Genomic DNA, 18,354 nt, shown 5'->3' on the forward strand with positions numbered 1-18,354 from the left:
CTGTCCTGAGTGCACCTGATTGTTCATGTTCAGAAAGAATGCTTGTGCATCCCTGAGCCATTTCCTTTAGTATGTCCAGGCATCTAGGAGAGACATTTGATCATATTCATTAACTTTCCCCCTCCTAGAGAAAATGAAATCTTCTGAGGAGCTGTTACTCCAGTGTACACTACCATTCAAAGTCAGTACACACCTTCTCATTTAATGATTTTTCTTCATGACTATTTACATTGTAGATTCTCACTGAAGGCATCAAAATTATGATCACATATTGAATTATGTAGTAAACAAAAAAGTCAAAACGTTTATATTTTAGATTCCTAAATAGTCACCCTTTGCTTTTGATTATTGCTTTGCACACTCTTGGTATTCTCTTGATAAGCTAAATGAGAAAGTATGTCCAAACTTTTGACTGGTAGTGTAGATGAAGCAGAATGACTGTAAATACAGTCTATTTTTCAGTAATATCTTTTTAAAATAGTATGTAAATGTGCTAAATGGACTATAAATACACAATCTGAGTGTTGGTTTTGTTTAAGTGAGAAAATGATTAATGAAAGTATATTTGGTCACTGAATGCATTTTCTGTCACATCAACAAGAAATCATCCACAGTGTTATTCTTGTTGAGAAGGACTGCGCTGGCTGTACAAAAGTATGAACTCAACATAGTATCTCTGCACATAACCAACAAACTGTAAAAACTGTAACAGCACACTGAATATGTCAAAAGAACTTAAAATTTCCACCACAAGGTGGAGCCCAAACATCTTTAAAGTAGATGTCATTCTACCAAACAATAGTGTCCAAAGCGTACTGAGATGAATGCGTTCTCTCACCGTGCTTTTCAGTAAGGAACCCCAACAGCATTCTACATTAAAATGATCCCATTAATGAATCATTTACATGTTACTGTGTGATGGGTGTGAGCACGTCCTGTAAATGACTGCTGCTTGTCCACGCCTCGGTCTGATACACTATTAAGACACACACACTTGGTCACACCTTGAGTTTTCTGTCAGATGCTTGATAGTGCAAATCCCATCATCCCATCAATGCAGAGATAGTTTGGGTTCATGGTAACACCTCTCTATTTCATCAGGAGGCTGCCTTTGACCTCATAATTGAGAATGCTAAAAATCATAATTTTAATGTCATTGTATGTATATTTGTCCAAACTATACGTGAAATTGTAATTTTCACATTACACAAATAGTTACACCACTGATGGATATTTATCTGATACTTGTTATTATTTGTTACTATATTAAATGTGTTCTAAAAACAGCAATCAATTATTTAAAGTATTTTGCATTAAGTTGACATATCAGTAAATCTATTTGCTAAGATCAAAGAGTCAGAGACTTGTTGCAGGAATTCTAATGAGACCAGCCCAGATATTAGTATCTCCCATAGTCCTCTGCTGAATGCTACATTTATTTCCTAACCCATTAAAGTGGGTTAATCAATTTTACCTGCATATACTATGTGAGCAGTGCAGACTGTTGTCTACGTGATAATGAATATTAAATATTTAGTGGTGGAGGGAGAGAGCTCTGCGTGGATTACCCTGCTGCCTACATCTCATAAATCCCTCTCAGTCCCACGAGGCTGCCGTTGGCTGCTGCCTACTACCGCATCTGATGGATTCACTGGTTGGATTTATGCCGGGATAAACTTCACGAGGGTTCTCACTACCACACTTTTGGGATGAATCCAGTTCATTTTTAGCATTTACAGGAGCAGTTTTCAGACTAGTACTCTCATATATTATTTACTTGATGATAAAATGTGGACATGTTAATCAGAATCTGAGGAGGCAGTGAATCCTGTTCCTCTGAGCAAAGCTACACCAGTCTCAATGTATTTTATTTCTATTTGAATACACTTGACCTCAGGACATTTCTGTTTCTTCAGTGTCAGTGTAAATCCAAATCATTGTTTACAGATCACATTCAGCTCAGGCCCTCTGGGTGCGAGCAGGTTTTCTTGGATTGGCTCCAACTCTTTGTATGCACACCACTGTCCACAGGCTACAAGGCTGCGCAGCATGCTAACATGTTGTGGCATTTTGCCTGCTGCACAGATTTGGGTGGCCTTTTTCTCTGCTACACTCAAGTCCTAGTAGCTCTCTGCAAATGTCCCCATTGTGCAACCCTATCCTTAGTTTCTTCTCTATTATTATTTCTTTAATTAATAAAGACATTTGTTATCATCAGCCAGCGCCGCTCTATAGCTAGCAGCCAGTGAGCCTGATGATTTTCACCTGGGTCACAATGACTAGCTGCCAAGCTTTCTGCTCTGTTGACCATGTCAGAGGTCATGGCTCTCTCATAGTCTGATGAATGAATGTATGAATGTCATCAGCTAAATGTGTCCATATCATCACTCATGAAAAGAATCGACCCTTTGATCAATGAAACTGATTTGCGATATTGTCAGCATAAGCTTGGATTTGCAAATAGATTCACCTGTCAACCTGGATTTGAATGTGATGAGATTCCTTTTGAAACTGCTACTGACACATCACAGTCAAAGTAGTATCTATAGGATTTCCTTATTTTTGTCATCATGGTGCAGTTTTTTTGTTTGTTTTTTTTTTATTTTGGGAGTCTGATCCAGCAAAACCACAATGATGTAACTGAAGACGCCATACAAGTGGTGATTGTGGGCTGTTGCATAATGTCATATGCAGTTGCAAATATGTGTCTTTGCCTTTTTGATTTAAGTTAACTGTTGCTGTTTGGAGTCACAATTAAGTCCCATTTTGTTTATTTTCTCTGACTCTGAATGTGACTGGTAACTTTATGTGATGCTGCCCCATTCTGAAAGCACACATTAGCACTGGAACACTCATCTTGTCCCTGTTTCTTAATCCTTCACACTTGACTCTGGACTTCACACTTGACTCAAGCACTTCTCTGATATGCGTTCATGTAGAGGTGGATTTCTCACAGCGGAAATGACCTCAATGTCAGACGGAGGACCAAGAAGTCAAGTTAGCATTTAACAGCAAAACACAATAATGGACACTCTGTTGGAATGCATTCCACTATTTACTCAATTACCATATTAAGTGCAAAATCAAGGTATTTGTGCTTGACTTGATTAGTCCATTTCATGCAGTTTTATGCTTCCACTACACAATATCACCAGAGACAGATACAGTATTTTTTACAGTATTTGAAGAGAGTTCAGGGTGAGCTGGAGTGCTCAGAATGCAGTGAGTGATGAGAGGTGTGAACTTCTTATGCAGCAACGGGTTACATCTAATTCATTTTGAGGCCAGAGGGCCATATTGATCTGGAAAAAAAACTTGTTAATATGTAACTTAGAGAGTGAGTCCTTAGGGATTTAATCAATGACTGGAGAGAGACATTAACGATTCATTCCAGTCTCCAAAATGCAAAGCTAAATAAACTACTTAATAACCAACTTGGATTAGCTGGAAATTTTCACAAAGATGAAGTCAAAGCTGTTTTTTGAGCTCATAAAAAGCTGACTTTTTAGTGATATATGGTTCTCACAGGACAGTCATACTACAGCAATATGGTTATCTTAAAGAATATGATGCATTTCTGTTCTTTTAGCTGCTCAACAGTACATAAAGTAGTTAAATGAGCTCAACCTTAGACATAGACAGCAGTAAAATGTAGTAGTATTAGTCCAAATACATCATATATATTAGTAAAATACTGACAATTTTAGTAAAGGATTTTCCATCACTGTATCAGACTGGTAAATGTTCATGCTATCATGCTATCATCCCCTTCAGCATGTTTTCTGCCCTCCTACTCTCTATTTATTATTGTCTGTCTTGCCACATTTTCTTTTTCGATGTCATATTCTTTAAATAGGATTTTTGGATTTAGGCACCATTTGGAATGTGACGTTCATGAATGAATAGAATCTGAGTCCATTTCCTGAGGTTTCCAAGAAAAAATAAATCTTCATCCGCCGTCTTTTACTGCCATATGTGAACAGGCAGAGCATGCGATTCCTGTGGTAAAATTAGAGGAGGAGGTCAGTGGAAGTGCTTCATGCTGTATAGGCTTTCACATATGGTAGTGAATGTATATAGTCTTTGATGCTGGAAAGACAGTATTGAGTGACAACATTCCACATCAGATTTCACAAGTAAATTTAGGAACAATCTGAAAAGACAATACCGGTTAAACTTTAGAACATTACATAAATAATGTCATGAGATGTTCAAATCAATCAAGAAATTGGAGTGAACATTATTGCTATATGCATTTCTCTTTTCCCTGTCACTTTTTTGGCCACTTTGGGTGAATTTCCGATTTCAAAGCAATGGGCTCTAGCCAACAGCTTAACGTATGAATTCACGTCACACAAGAATTTTTAGGCTTTTAAAAATATTCAAACCTTCTTTGTGGACTGATTTTAAGGATGAGTGGCAACATGCAGTCAGGTTCTCATCATTGTCTGACAGTATGCAAAGCCTGGTAGGTCACGAACCATCATGAATAATCTATCAGACCCATTTATCACTCATCCCAGAGTCTTGCCTCAGTGACATCCATTCATTTGTGGTTAACGGCTCTCAGCTCATGTTGCGCTGGTTGTGTAAGAAGTGAGGAAAGTGAGAGCAGAGTATGAAAGAAGCCTGACTGAACCATATATTCTTCATTCAGATCAAAGTTTGGCAAGATTATTGCCTGGGTTATATGTAATTTAAATTACAAGATGGAGAAGCACTGTGTGTTAATTAGATGGACTGTGACAGATGCATTGGAGATAGCAATACAGTGCTGAGGGCAGGATTAATTCTGATGCTTGATGCTTTGTTAGTTCGGTCAGTCAAGCCACATTTCAATTGTTTTACTAAAGCAGCAGGGTATAGTTAAAGTTTGGTGTCTAGGCTCTGAACTCACCACTCCCTGTACATATGTATTGTCTGACATTTCAGCAGCTGAGCCACGACATTTGACTAGCTTTCACTTTAATAGCTTGCCAAAATTGGGAGGGTGTGTTTGGTAAGTGAAGTGCGGAGAGTGTCACAGAGTGTATGCAGCTGTGCAGCTCAAGGTGACTGAATTATCTCACAGTGGTCTCTCCGTTTAACATCAAATGTCCTCCTCAAGAAATGATCCAAGATTTTCAGCTAATTTGCTTTCTGATAGCAAATCAAGGATGAGCTCATGACAAAAATTGAGATGATTTTATCTGTACTCCCACTGTCAGTCTGGTTTCTGACTTAAGAGTGTTTGTAAAACATTACTTTTTAAAATTTTGGACAGTTTTGTTGTGCCAATTTACAGCCATATCACCATCTCTGATGTTATGATGCTAACATGCTCACATTAGCAATGCCAGTATGCTGATGTCAGGTAGGTATGATGACACATGCATACCATTTTAGTTCGCCAATTTAAGCTTATATTTGTTAATTAGCACCAAATATAAAATACAACTTAGGGTAATGGGAAAATCATTAGTTTTATAGGCTCAGTGAGCACCAGCCGAGATGCAGTGTAATTTCTGGTTAATGTTCAGTTTTTTGCCCTTTTTTCAACCAGCAGAAAGATGTCATAACATCAATGTGCAACAAAAACAAACTGTTTAATCATTTTGATAATTTGTTCAGTTTTAGGTTGAAAGAGAGATGTCATCAGGGGTGTTTTGGCAGCAAAAGGGGGATCAACACAATTTTAGGCAGGCGTCCTTAATGTTATGCCTGATTATGTGTATTGCACTGGTAGGTATAATGTAGTCTACATGAAGACATAATCGCTTAATGTTTCATATAAAATACCATAAATCATCATAAATATGGAACTATACAGGCTGTGAAGAAGCTTACAGAACATTGTAATAGAAGCAGCTGGATACATTAATGTAAAATAAAAAATTGTGCTCTCTGCTGTAAGGCGCTTGTGCAAGTACTTAAGGTTTGGACAGTTTTGAAGGTGCCCTGTGCAGGAATACAGTGTGTTCACATGCCCTTCTCTGCAGTGAGTTACATCAACAATAATTGATGGGTGACAAAAGATATTCCCTCATTTGGTGTTTTGATGATTGTGGTGGAGAGTGCTCTCTAAGACGGTTCAAAGTCTCAGAGGTTTCAATAGAGTTGAGATCTGGTGGCTGTGAAGGTCATAGTATATGATTTACATAATTTTCAGTGTCATCAAAACCTTCAGTGACCCTTTGTGCCCTATGGATGGAGGCATTGTCGTCCTGGAAAAGACCACTCCCATCAGGATAGAAATGTTTCACCACAGGATAAATGGGATCACTCAAAAAACATTGTATTGATTTGCTATGATCCTTCCCTCTAAGAGGACAAGTGGTCCTAAACCATAGCAGCAAAATATCCCCTACAGCCCAACAGAGCCACTCACTGTAGGAGTCAAAGGTTCAGGTTTTACCATTAATTTGTCACCCATCTGTGGGTTGTGGATAAGATACTTGTTCTGACATTTGAGCATGGAGATTTTTACTTTTGCAAATCCAAAATGATATGGTCAAAATGTGAACTTTCTATCCATATTTTCAGATACATTATGTTTACCTCCTCTATGTAATTCACTGTAGACTATGGTCATGTTTCAAACATCTTTTCTTTGAATAAATGCTCCTTGGCGGTATTTGGTTATAAAGCAAATATAGAAGAAACTGAATCTTTGACCTGATGGTGGCTCTAAATGCAAATAAATCACCAAAGATACAACTCACCCCAAAGATTTCTTGTAACATTTGACTTTAATTTTCAACATCACCATGTTCCAATACAGTTAAAGTTAGGGGATCACCAAAGTAACCAAAGACTGAGGACCATTAATGTTCAAAATGTCTGCACCAACTCACCTTTTGGATTTTTATATATTCCACTGATGCTGCTGGAAAGCTCAGATGATTATCAGTAGGATTCCTCTCCAGGCACGAGTTATCTGAACCAGAATTAATGGCAATCCATCCAATAGATCTCATAGTGGAGCTACAAGAAAAGCCAGCTAAGTCATCGATTTTTATCCTCTGAAGACCATGAATGAATGTGTGTTTACCAGATTTCACAGTAATCCATCATGGAGTGTAGATATTTCAGTCAGGATCAAAGTATTAGACCATCTGACAAACAGACACAGACGTCCCCAGAGCTCTGCTGCTGGAGTTACTGAAAATATTTAATTCTTGTCTGACTGTGTGGAGGTTTTGCTTTTACGATTTACTGTTTTGACAAATGGGACTTTGCATATTGTAAGTATTCAGCTCAACTTTGCTGCAGCATATTACAGCGGGACTGATGTAGCCCAGTTGGAGAGAACTCTGTTAACCAGAGATGGGAAATATTAGCTGTATGAGTAATGTATTACTGGAGTGAAGCACTTTTAATTACACAGAAGTCACAACATACCCTGAAATGATTTTAGTATTCATTTCATGATGAAAAATGCATCTAAGTGCTGTGTTGTTGCAGGTGTGGCTGTTTGATCTGGCTCCTTGGCTGCACTCACCTGTATATACCCTGAAAGAGACAACTGTTTGTTATGTGTGTGTACATACTGTACATATACTATGTAATGTGACCTTCTGCTTCCATTCACACAGAGCTGTTGCCATTCACTGCCTCAGACTGCACTTTACACGCAAACCATTCACAAAGCTGCCTCTCTGCCTCTGCTTCATGTGAAGAACACATGAATGCAGATGCTTCCGTGATCACATGGGCATATCTTTAAATAGCTGGTGGAAGTTTTTCTGAATCGGCTTATGCTGCTGTGGAAACATCAGTTCTAAATATGGTATCATGTGAGCTAAAAATAGCAACTAAATCCAACCAACATCATTCACTCTTTGCCAAGTCAAGCATAAGCTCATGTTTAATTCAGAGAACTCAGGTATTCATAATTCACACTTGCTTTACCCAAGACACTGAACCCACTGCAGCACATAACAAACGCACTGCGGTAACACTATTCCACTGTCACTTTACATTACATCCTTGTTAGTAAGCATGCAAATCACATTAATCCCTCATTGCATTGGGGACCTCACTGACACAGTTTGAAATGAAACCACTGCTTGGAGGCCTGAAGGAAACGAGAAGTGATCATTAGAAGTGGCTGAAGGGTGATGACATCCTCTGCTACTGTGGCTCTGAAGGCTCAGGCCTGCCCATTACTCGCCATTCAAACCTTCTTGAATCGTTAGCGTTGGCTCCTTCATTGACATTGCTTAGTCCACCATGAAGCACATCTCTTATTCATTCCACATGGGCAGACAGTAAAGAGGAGGAGGGCATCCCGTGCTTCCTGTGGAACATGTGTCAGCTCCTTTAATGACACAGTAACACATGCAGAGCCATGCATTAATGCACACACTGACAGCTGAAGGTTACTTGGCTCCCCGGGCCTGAACCTCCATTCACACATGAAAGCAGCGATGCTAAATGAAGTGATGCTCAACAAGGAGAAGAGGAACATCTCTAAGCTGTATGAGGTTTAATGTGATTTTCTGTACATTTGCTCACATCTTTAATTGTGTCTTTATTACATTCTTGTTTCCTGCCTAAAATCTGAATTAGATAAAAAGTACCATGTCCCTTCTGTTAGTAAACCTATGTAATCTGTGAATTATAATATTTTTTGTTTGTAGAATATATGATTTTAATACGTAGTATACCTCAAGGATCAGTTCTTGAGCTATATCTGCTCTCTACCCAGTATCGTCTGTTGTCACAGTTTTAATAGTATAGTATAAACCAGACAGCCAGCATATTAAAACCACTGACATGTGAAGTGAATCACAATGTTCTGCTGGGAAACCTTAGATCTTGGCATTCATGTGGATCGTACTAAACATAAAACCCATCTAAACATTGGTGCAGACCACTGTAGAACTGCCTAAGAATTGCTCGAGGAACCTCTGATGAAGCTAAGAGCTATTTTTGTCTTTCCCACTCAATTGCACTAGCTGCCTGGAGAAGCATTTGTAGTTTTTCATTCTCTGTTACTCCTTTTAATCCCCTCCTGTTCAACCCTATTGGTACACAGAAAAATGTGCCATATGGGCCATTATGTGATTTAGTCTGTCAGTTTGCATCTTCGCATGAGGCAGTGTGCACATAAGGCCATGTTTTATCTCGATAAAACGCAAAAATTATTTTTAGCTAAAAAAACCCATTAAATCCACTGAAACTGATCTTAAAACTTTTGGCTGAATAAATCTATTTTTCTCACATTCGAAATTTTTTCACATCAAATGAGAACTTGAAAATCTGTGTTTCCTTTACTGTATCCACAAGGCTTGCTTCAGTGAAGGTAGCTGTGTTTGTGCAGAGTGAGGTGGAAAAGTCAGTGGGTGCCATCAGAGAGAGGTGAGAGATTCACAGTGGAGGTGTGATGCTGCAGATCGTAGAGCTTCCGTTTTATATGTTCTTCTGCAGACTCCCTATCCTGCTTCACATGAATGATCTTCTTTTTTTAAACCCCAACTTTTATTTGTGCTGTGCTGGTACCACTGCATTAATCATCACTTGAGTCTAATTACGGTAATGTCTCTGGCTTCAACCAGACCTTTGGGGAAGTACTCTGAAAACACAGACATTCCTGCAGCTACGGTAGCAGCAATTACTCCTCTCTGATATCCCTCATTACAGCTCAGGATGGTGAATTTACACAAACACCACAACTATAAATCAAGTCAATTGCACTTCTTGCTGAATGTACATATTCCCAGAAGAACAATGTGAGCCATGTTTTTTGACAGATTGTTATTTTAAAACTTTGCCATAAAAGTCACAGTGTAATTAAATGTGATTGTGGTTGTCACCACAACATAAAACTACTGTGTTTTAATTTTGTAATAAGCTGTTGCCATGATGAGCCTGTTTCACATCTGATTAGGACAGAAACCGTTTTAGGTGTTTTATTTGTCTTTCCATGTTTTCAACTTGTTGGCACTCATTTCACGTTTGGGGATTCTCTGCACAAAATGAAGTCATAATAGACATATTTAAAGCACTGTTGCATTGTTGGATTGCTTTAAAGGCTGGAAAGCAACATATATTTAACTTGCTGGTTAGTAGTTCTTTATGAAAATGACACAAACAAGAAGACCCTTATCCAATGATACTAAAACCTAACCTTTAATATCAGTGAGTCAAACTTTAGTATGATATTTTAATAGGTTCTTATTTCAGATGTCCACTTCTCCAAACACATGAGGACATTTAAAGACAAAATGTTGTTTTACATGCCTGCAGTTTAAACTTTGGTGCTGTTATATAAATCAAATGTCAAAGACGACTTTCCGTTTCAAGAGCTGACTAAAATTTAAAACAGAGGGGCTCTGTGCTCCAAAAATGCTCAGCAACATTTAAAAAACGGATGGCCCAAACAATGCTGCTTTTAAGGCCCAAACAAGCTGACATTTTGAAGCTTCACACTGCCGGCTATTTTTCAACCTAAATGGACCCTGCGTGTTCTACAAAGTTTGTCTTCTGTGAGTTTAAAGTGGCAAAGTGCAAATGGAAATTCCAGTGCTAGCTAGAATGGCTCCCCTTTTCCTGTCTACGCCTGAGTGTTTCCTGCCTGCTGCATGACTCGGTGTGTTGTCTTGGAGCATCTGACTTTGGGGTACATATTTGTCTGACTGTGGGAAAGGGTGTTGGCTTCTCTGGGTCATTCACAACCAAACACTAATTCTCCACTTTGAGCTTCCTCCGGCTTCTGTATAATCTTCCCTTCTTCAAAACGGACAGTGGGGTCTGTTTAAAGTGTAGCTCTGCCAAATTAAAGACCTCACAGCTAACATCTCAAGTCATCTTTTGTCCCAAACATGGTGTATACTTACTCTTTGTGCTTGTGCAGCCTTGTCATAGACATGTCCATTAGTGCTGTTGGCTGCCATGTTAGGTAACTGCTCTCTAATGAATGTCAGCACAGAGAGGCCTTTAGCTGAAGACTTCCTCATTTTTTGTGAAGGTAAATATGTTTTTTTCCTGCATCCACAGGATAGATGGAGCCATGTGTCTGTGATGTGTCAGTATGTCTGTAAACCACTCAAGAGACTGCAAATTACTTTGCAAACTGAACCTCATAGAGGCTGCCTGACTGCACCTGAACAATACAGTAGTTCATTCATGGATCAGCTCCAGCCTCCTCTCACTGTGATAAAAATCAAGTCTTTGTAAGCCTCCAAAGATGAGGAAAGCAGGAACAAAATGGGATCTAGGTTTCAAAAGTGGTGTTTATTTCAAAATAGAATAGTTTAAATACCTTTCAGGTGATTCAGCTTGGTGTTTCTTCACTGCAAGAGAGCTGGACAAGAGTAAGAAACATGTCTTACTAACTCTTTACTACACGCTGCATAAAATACAGCTTAATTACTAAGAAACGAGTAAGAAAAATATCTGTTAGTTTCAGTTGCAGACTTAAATTCCTTATATGCTTTGTCATTTATTTTATTTTTATCTACTCACTCTTATGTTTTGTATTTTTAAGATTTTTGAATTTTCATTTAATATTTCTTTAATTTTTTCCTCCTATAAATCAACTTTTATATTACTCTGCTAGTTTTGTCTTATTATCAGCTTATCAGTCCTCTGTGAAGCACCTTGATCTGCTCTAAACTAAATGAAAGGTGCTGTACAAATAAAGTTTGCTTGATTGACTGATTGATAATCCCTAAAACAATTGCACAGGTAGATGCAAGGAACAGCTCAGAACAGTCAACACCATTGTTTTAGAGTTAGCTAGGTAAACTTTTGTAAATGCAGATAAATTCTAAATCAGCAAAAGTCTCCAGTAAGCTGTCTACAAAGTGTTGTCTAATTTAAAGATTTAAAGATGGAAATAGGAGGTTAATGGTGCATTAGATAGTTTATGCGTATGAATCAACATACTGACCAACTTCTTCATAATTGTTCCTTATTAACTGATTAATTAGAATCACTTGTTGAGCGGAACAAAACTGATCGCTAAATAATTAAGTACTAATTACTTAAATATTTATTGCTATTTTTATGCACCCTCAAGTAAAGTGATACATCATGAATTGAACATATCCTTCAGTTTTCATTATTTACCAATTTTAGATCAAGGTAAATAATGAAAACTTTCAATTTTTATATTCAGGCCACCATATGGCCATCTGTCAAACACATGATATACTACTGTGAACTACACATGATCAGCCACAACATTAAAACTAACAGGTGGAGTGAATAAAAATGATCGTCTCGTAGCAATGCAGTGTTCTGCTGGGAAACCCTGAGTCCTGGCATTCATGGTACTTTGACACGTAGCACCCACCTAAACATTGTTCTAGACTGAGCACACCCTCCATGGCAATGACACCCCCCAACAGGCCTCCTCCAGCAGAACAATGTGACCTTATGCACTGCAAAAACTGCTCAAGGAAAATGACAAAGGTATTGACCTGGCCTTCAAATTCCCCAGAACCCAATCTGTTCAAGCATCCGTAGGATGTGCTGGAACAAGTCTAATCTATGGAGGCTCCACCCTGCAACCAAGAGGACCCAAAGGATCCATTGCCCACACCCTGGTGCCAGACACAGGTGTTGTGTCCAGGGCTCAATAATTCAGATGTGAGGTCCTGAGGGGGACCTACACAAAATTAGGTAGCTGGTTTTAATGATGTGGCAGATTGGTGTAGTTGATTTTACTGCCTTGATTTCTAGACCTACATTAGTTCCACAACATTAAAACAACAAAAAATTAACTTAACACTGTTCTTGAACAGTAAAGTGAGGCTGAGACAGCTTGGAGAAACCTGCAAATGAAAGTAAACCTGGAAAACAACAGGGGTAAAGTGAATTCTATTTATAACTCATCAGCATCACTAATGATACAGAATATTACGCATAGATGTGAATATTAATGAATAACAGCTGTCTGGTTTATCAAGGAGCTAACATGAAGGCAAAGCACACTGTCTCAGTAACACTCAAGACCCCTGTGTAGTGTGAAAACTCACATTTCTCTTCAGATTCACACTGGCTGGATATGTCTTTATTCTGAACTGAGGCTTTATGTGAACATAAATCAGGAGAAAGTTTCCTAATGGAGACACTCATGGATGCAGATTTATTTGTATGAGGCACAGTGATGTGAAACAGAGACCACACAGTGTCTGGAGTGATTAAATAGGTTTATTTGATTTACAGACATGTACATTTTCTATCAACCCCCCACGGGAGCATCACAGTTCAGTTCTAGAATAATATCCTTTGATTTCTCTGACACTTACTTTGTATTGACTTGCTCTAAAAATAAAAATAACCTCTGTTTTCTGTTCAACATCAGAAATAGGTTTCTTTATACAAGATTCTTGTATGACAAGAAATAGCACATTCTCAATACATCACTTCAGTGATTATTAACACAGAATTACTCGATACAACAAACTAAAGGATTGGTGCTAAATCAACTTAATTTTGGCAAAGTGATACTCGATTCATGACCCATCTGACCAGAGCCAGCGTCCCCTCTGATGACAGGTGACGATATGTCAGCACTTACTGTGAGCATGAAGTGACAGAGCTCAGTAACAGAGGCTCTGTAAGCTGATGCTAGGCTGTGGTTCAAATAAATCCCTGAACATTAAGTGTGCAAAATGGTTTGATCAGTTGTTCTAAAAAAAGCAAAAACACAAGAGCTACAAACATGAATGCAAAAATATTGCATCCTTACAATGAGACCAATAAAACCCTCACATTGCTTGTTTCTTTTTGTGTGTATATGTGTGAGACGTCCATTTCATGATCACAGTAAACAGGATGAATCTTAGTGATGTAAAAAGGTTTTGTGTTGTTTCATTGTGATACAAAAAGATGAACAAATAGGCATTTTTAAAAGCCAATGACACACAACAAAGTGTAATATACTCAAACCTTAAACTTCCCTTTATAGATTATTCTTCATTATGGTAACAAACAAATAAATACATTGCATCCAAGCCATCATTTACAATATATTAAAGTTGCTGCGTGATATAGCTATATATATATATATCTCTAGTGTAGTTATTAAAAAAACTCATTTGGTAACAATAAAAAATGAAAGTAAAATCGAAAACAGGAAGGTAAGAAGCTTAGTTCATTAAGAAGATGAAGGTGTGTAAACACGTCAGGTTGGACAGAATCACATTCAGAGAGCTCCACGCAGTTGGAGAGAAGCTAAAGCTAATGATCTGGCAGCAAGGACACAGCCCACACAGCACCCCACACACAGTCAGTGAGTCATGCTCACACATCAACGCTACAAGAACCACCTCAACGTCCCCTTTTATTCCTCTGCTAAGGTCAGTCCATCCTCCTCCCCCTCCTGTGTTTTCTTGGAGGTCTGCAAAGTGCTTTTCTTCCCTTTATGCACAAGTTTTAAAACCTTTGAATCCATTAGTGGCTTCAAGGTTTCAGTATTCACCAGGTAATATTCTACAGAAAGGATCCTTCACAGAGGCTTCTAATGACTAAATCTTTGTATGTACAAACAACCAGTTGTTGCTTCCTTGCTGACTTCTTTTCTTGTTTGTGGGAGACTGCATTTAATTTGCATAATTACAATATGATACTCTAATTAATGCATAGAGTGATGAGTCCACATCCTTGTTTATTGTCTGTTGTGTACTTTTATGTAAATCTCTATGTCATTTTGTGGTGCAGGTGTCGGAGGCGGCTGTTTTTCAGCTGCCGCACTGACGTCTGAGGACATGCTGATATCAAAGCTGGATTCCTTGCTCATCAGGGATAAGAGCTCACCATCAGTCGGACCTGAGGCTGAAGGATTTCCTCTCCTGTCTGGGATTCCAATTCCCCCCACTAATAAACTGATGACTGTGTCTCTGGCTCCTTTCAAAGGTCCTTTCTTCTAATCATGGAATGGAATATCTACAGTTGCGAAGGGGAAAGGTCTCTTTCACAAAGACTGTTATTGTAGCCACTGAGGACTGCTGGACTGGAATCCATCATTAAAAGTGACTCCGTCTCTGTGTGGGTGTTGTGTGCAGAAATTCAAAACCAACCATCAGAGAGCTGCCCCTTTAAAGGGAAACCCAGCTCACTGATAAGGCAGTGTGGATTAAAAAACGGTTGGTTTCCTCTAAAGGTTTTGTATTGCTTCTCATGTACACAAAAACACAGGTGCAACTCCTTTAAAATCAAAGAGTGGCATATCAATTACTTTTGGGAAAAGCATATATATATAATAAATTATAAAATACATAATCCAGTGTCCACTTTAAAGCACCCCGATTGAATCATCATCTTTCTGAAACAATCATAGGCAGCAACCTCCAGTTTCAAATCCAACATACACAGAAAAAAAATAAAAATCACAAGAATCCTTGTGAAAAATAATGTGCAGAAATCTCTGTCTTGTTCTCTGGCACTGTCTACACGGATTTAAGTGCTAAAAGCTAAACATAAAAACACATACGGGGGTCAAAGGAAACATCTGTAGATGTGAAAGTTCCAATTCTTAAGGCTGTTTCACTGACCTTTGAACAGTAATGCTCTTTTTGGCTCTTGGTACTATGTTTACATGCACAGCAAAACTTTAAGATGACAGTACTGGATTTATCTGCTAAACATTGCTTTTGTGCTCACAGTTTATGTTGTTAAATACTGCAATTAAGATGTGCAGAGTGATCTGATATTAGTCACAATATTAGAAGCTTCTTTGAACCAATAAACAAGAGTCTGATCCTCCAGCACATTTTGCTGCTGTTGCATCACTTGCTCCACATAACTTGAATTTTACAGCTTCTGTCTGTTTATAGGCTCCGAGTGCAGAAAGCTGGGGCAGAATGAATTGTGGAACTTTGCAGACTAGCAACAGAGACACTGATAAAGCTTTAGGCTGCATTTTACAAATGATACTGTATATACATACACACAGCTTAATTATTCCTTATCCGAAAGAGCAACTGTAGAGTGCATGTAAACATAGCCAGTGATGAAGTCATGAGGGTTGTTGGTGGTCAGTGCAAAGTCTGAAGGAATGTAATGATGCTATGGCACTTGGTGCAGATTGACAGCTGATGTAAGAGACAGACAGACACATAAAAGACAGACAGGCAGACAGACAGGGCAGGTTCATGGTCAGCATTCAGTAGTATGGCATCAGGAGTCAGAGGGGTCATGGTGGATTCATCCACCCCACCTCCTCCCTGGAAGGTTCAGTGGATACTCGCAAACAGAGGTGAGGAGGACACTCGCTGTCTGGAGGCTGCTCCAGCACATAGCTGAGCACCTTCTCACCAGCCTGTTATTTAGAGGCGCTTCAAGGAGGGGCAAGACGCTCCCTAATTCCAGTTCTGAGCAGCCTCCACTAGAGTATAAAAAGGAAGAGCAGCAGGAGCCAAAGAGCAGGAGGATGATCATGGCAGTGATGAGGACATGAGCGTGGTTTTAAGAAGCTGCCCTTGCTTTCTAATCACCATTTTGTCATCCGTGTTGAGGTTGGTTGTGCCTTCAAAAGGCTCCTCATTTGCTTGTCACCTGAGAAAGAGAGAGAAAGGGGGAGGAAACAGTGGCGTTAGAGTCTGGCTTCACCACAGGACATTCTCATGTAATTAATGTTGAGGTCGAAAGCTCCTGAGCCATCTGGTGGGACCTTCCTGATAACGCCTACACACCAGGACCAGCCTGTGACCTAAATATCTTCTTGCACACAGCATACCAACACATTACAATTTGTTTAATGCAGATCCCCCCAATCTGTACAACCGCAAGCCTTAAGCCACAGCAACACACGGCTGCTGCGTCTCCAGATGGAGCTTTATATTAGATGTTACTGTATGTCTGCCTCCATTTATATGCCAAATATGTTATTAAGCTTATATACACAAAGATTAATGAAGGGAGGGCTTTGTTGGTGTTTTCAGGAAGCTTTTGTAAGAATACAGACAACTTAAATGAGTGTTCAAAATACTATACAACTCACAAACTCTACCTAATCTAAATGTGAAAGTGCTGTCTGCACAGTGCGCCTCATTTTGATGAATATAGATATAAACTATCTACCCCATGAATAAGAAATTTATTTTATTTACAGATTTAAAACACTTGCATTCCCATCTTTAATGGATTATTTCTTCACGTAATGACCAAAATCTTAACTTGAGCTCAATGAATGAGACTGATATTACTTGACAGTTTGCTTAGACTTTGTAAAATCTCCTCCAGGTGCAGAAATATGACAAACAAAGCTCATATTTGGGGACATGTGGCAACAGAGGAGAAATTATACCCCAGTTAGAGATTAGACCATTAGGTGTGATCTCCTCAGATTGGGTGAGAGAGCAAGAGAGCAGAGTGTCCCACTCTTTGTTGTTGTCTGTCATTACGTTGCCCTGGATGCTCCAGTACACAAGCTACTACTGCTGCTACAATAGGATTAGTGAGGGGAGCTCAGCAGAGTGATGCTCTGAGCGAGTGGCAAACACTCTCAAACACACTCACACATGCGCACACAGTTACACATACACATTACAATGGCAGACACACTGTTGGGCTCCACAAAACAACACCATTCGTAAGGGAGTAATTAGCTAAAACAGGAGGATTAGTGGATTTTTGAAAACAATGTCCTTTGGCTCTGTGCCCTCAGAAAAATAATGACTTTCCAACTCTCTGGTTCTTCAAAGTGGTTCTTCTATGGCATTACTGCAATGAATCCTTTTTGGTTCCAGTCAGCACCTTTATTTTTCTGAGTGTCGATGCAGATCCAGTTTCTCTGGGTTGAACCATTTTCCTTGATTGTTAGTGTCAGTTGTTGCTGTAAACTCTGTAAAATTGTTTATCAGCCAAATGTGAAGTTAAATTGTTCAAATGCCAGTTTGATACAAAGTCAATTAGAGTAATCGATGCTTTGATATGAGCGCCTGCATCCTCACAGCTTCACTATTCCCGTACTGGAAACTGTTTGGCTTCTGGAGCAAAGGGGAGGTCTGGCAAGCACACAAAGTCTAATCAAACCAACTTGTAGTGGTTTCTGGCTGTGAGGATGCAAATCATGACAGAGCAAGGCTGCTTGGACATGACTATGGATCTCATTGGATTTACATAGGAAGACTAAAGATATATCAAAGAGAGCACAGATTCAGATTTTTCATGATTTCATGAGATTATGAAACCACAGCCACTCTAAATGCTGTATCAGCTGAACAGGTCACACCACATCTGACTGTACACTGAGTGTGTTTGTGTGGTCTGAGGTTACTGCACTACCACCACCATGAACCCACTCTGAGCTGCTGACGGAGGATTCTGAGCTTCTGTTGCATGATAAGAGTGTGAAGAAGGAAAGTATGTGCCTCTGCAGCTGTATAAACACTTACAGTTAAAGTTTGGACAGCAGTGACT

At 39.1% G+C, this 18,354-nt stretch overlaps 1 protein-coding gene across 1 annotated transcript in view; it reads right to left on the minus strand.

Annotated features, from left to right (window-relative positions):
- Positions 1–13,122: 13,122 nt before the first annotated feature.
- Positions 13,123–18,354, minus strand: part of spns2 (SPNS lysolipid transporter 2, sphingosine-1-phosphate) — a 71,807-nt gene continuing 66,575 nt past the window's right edge. The window contains exon 13 of the mRNA XM_055017264.1: positions 13,123–16,488. The gene's annotated coding sequence lies outside the window, so the exon portion shown is untranslated. The remainder of the gene's footprint in view (positions 16,489–18,354) is intronic.

The sequence above is a fragment of the Amphiprion ocellaris genome, chromosome 14 (genome assembly GCF_022539595.1).
Source record: "Amphiprion ocellaris isolate individual 3 ecotype Okinawa chromosome 14, ASM2253959v1, whole genome shotgun sequence".
NCBI lineage: Eukaryota > Metazoa > Chordata > Actinopteri > Pomacentridae > Amphiprion > Amphiprion ocellaris.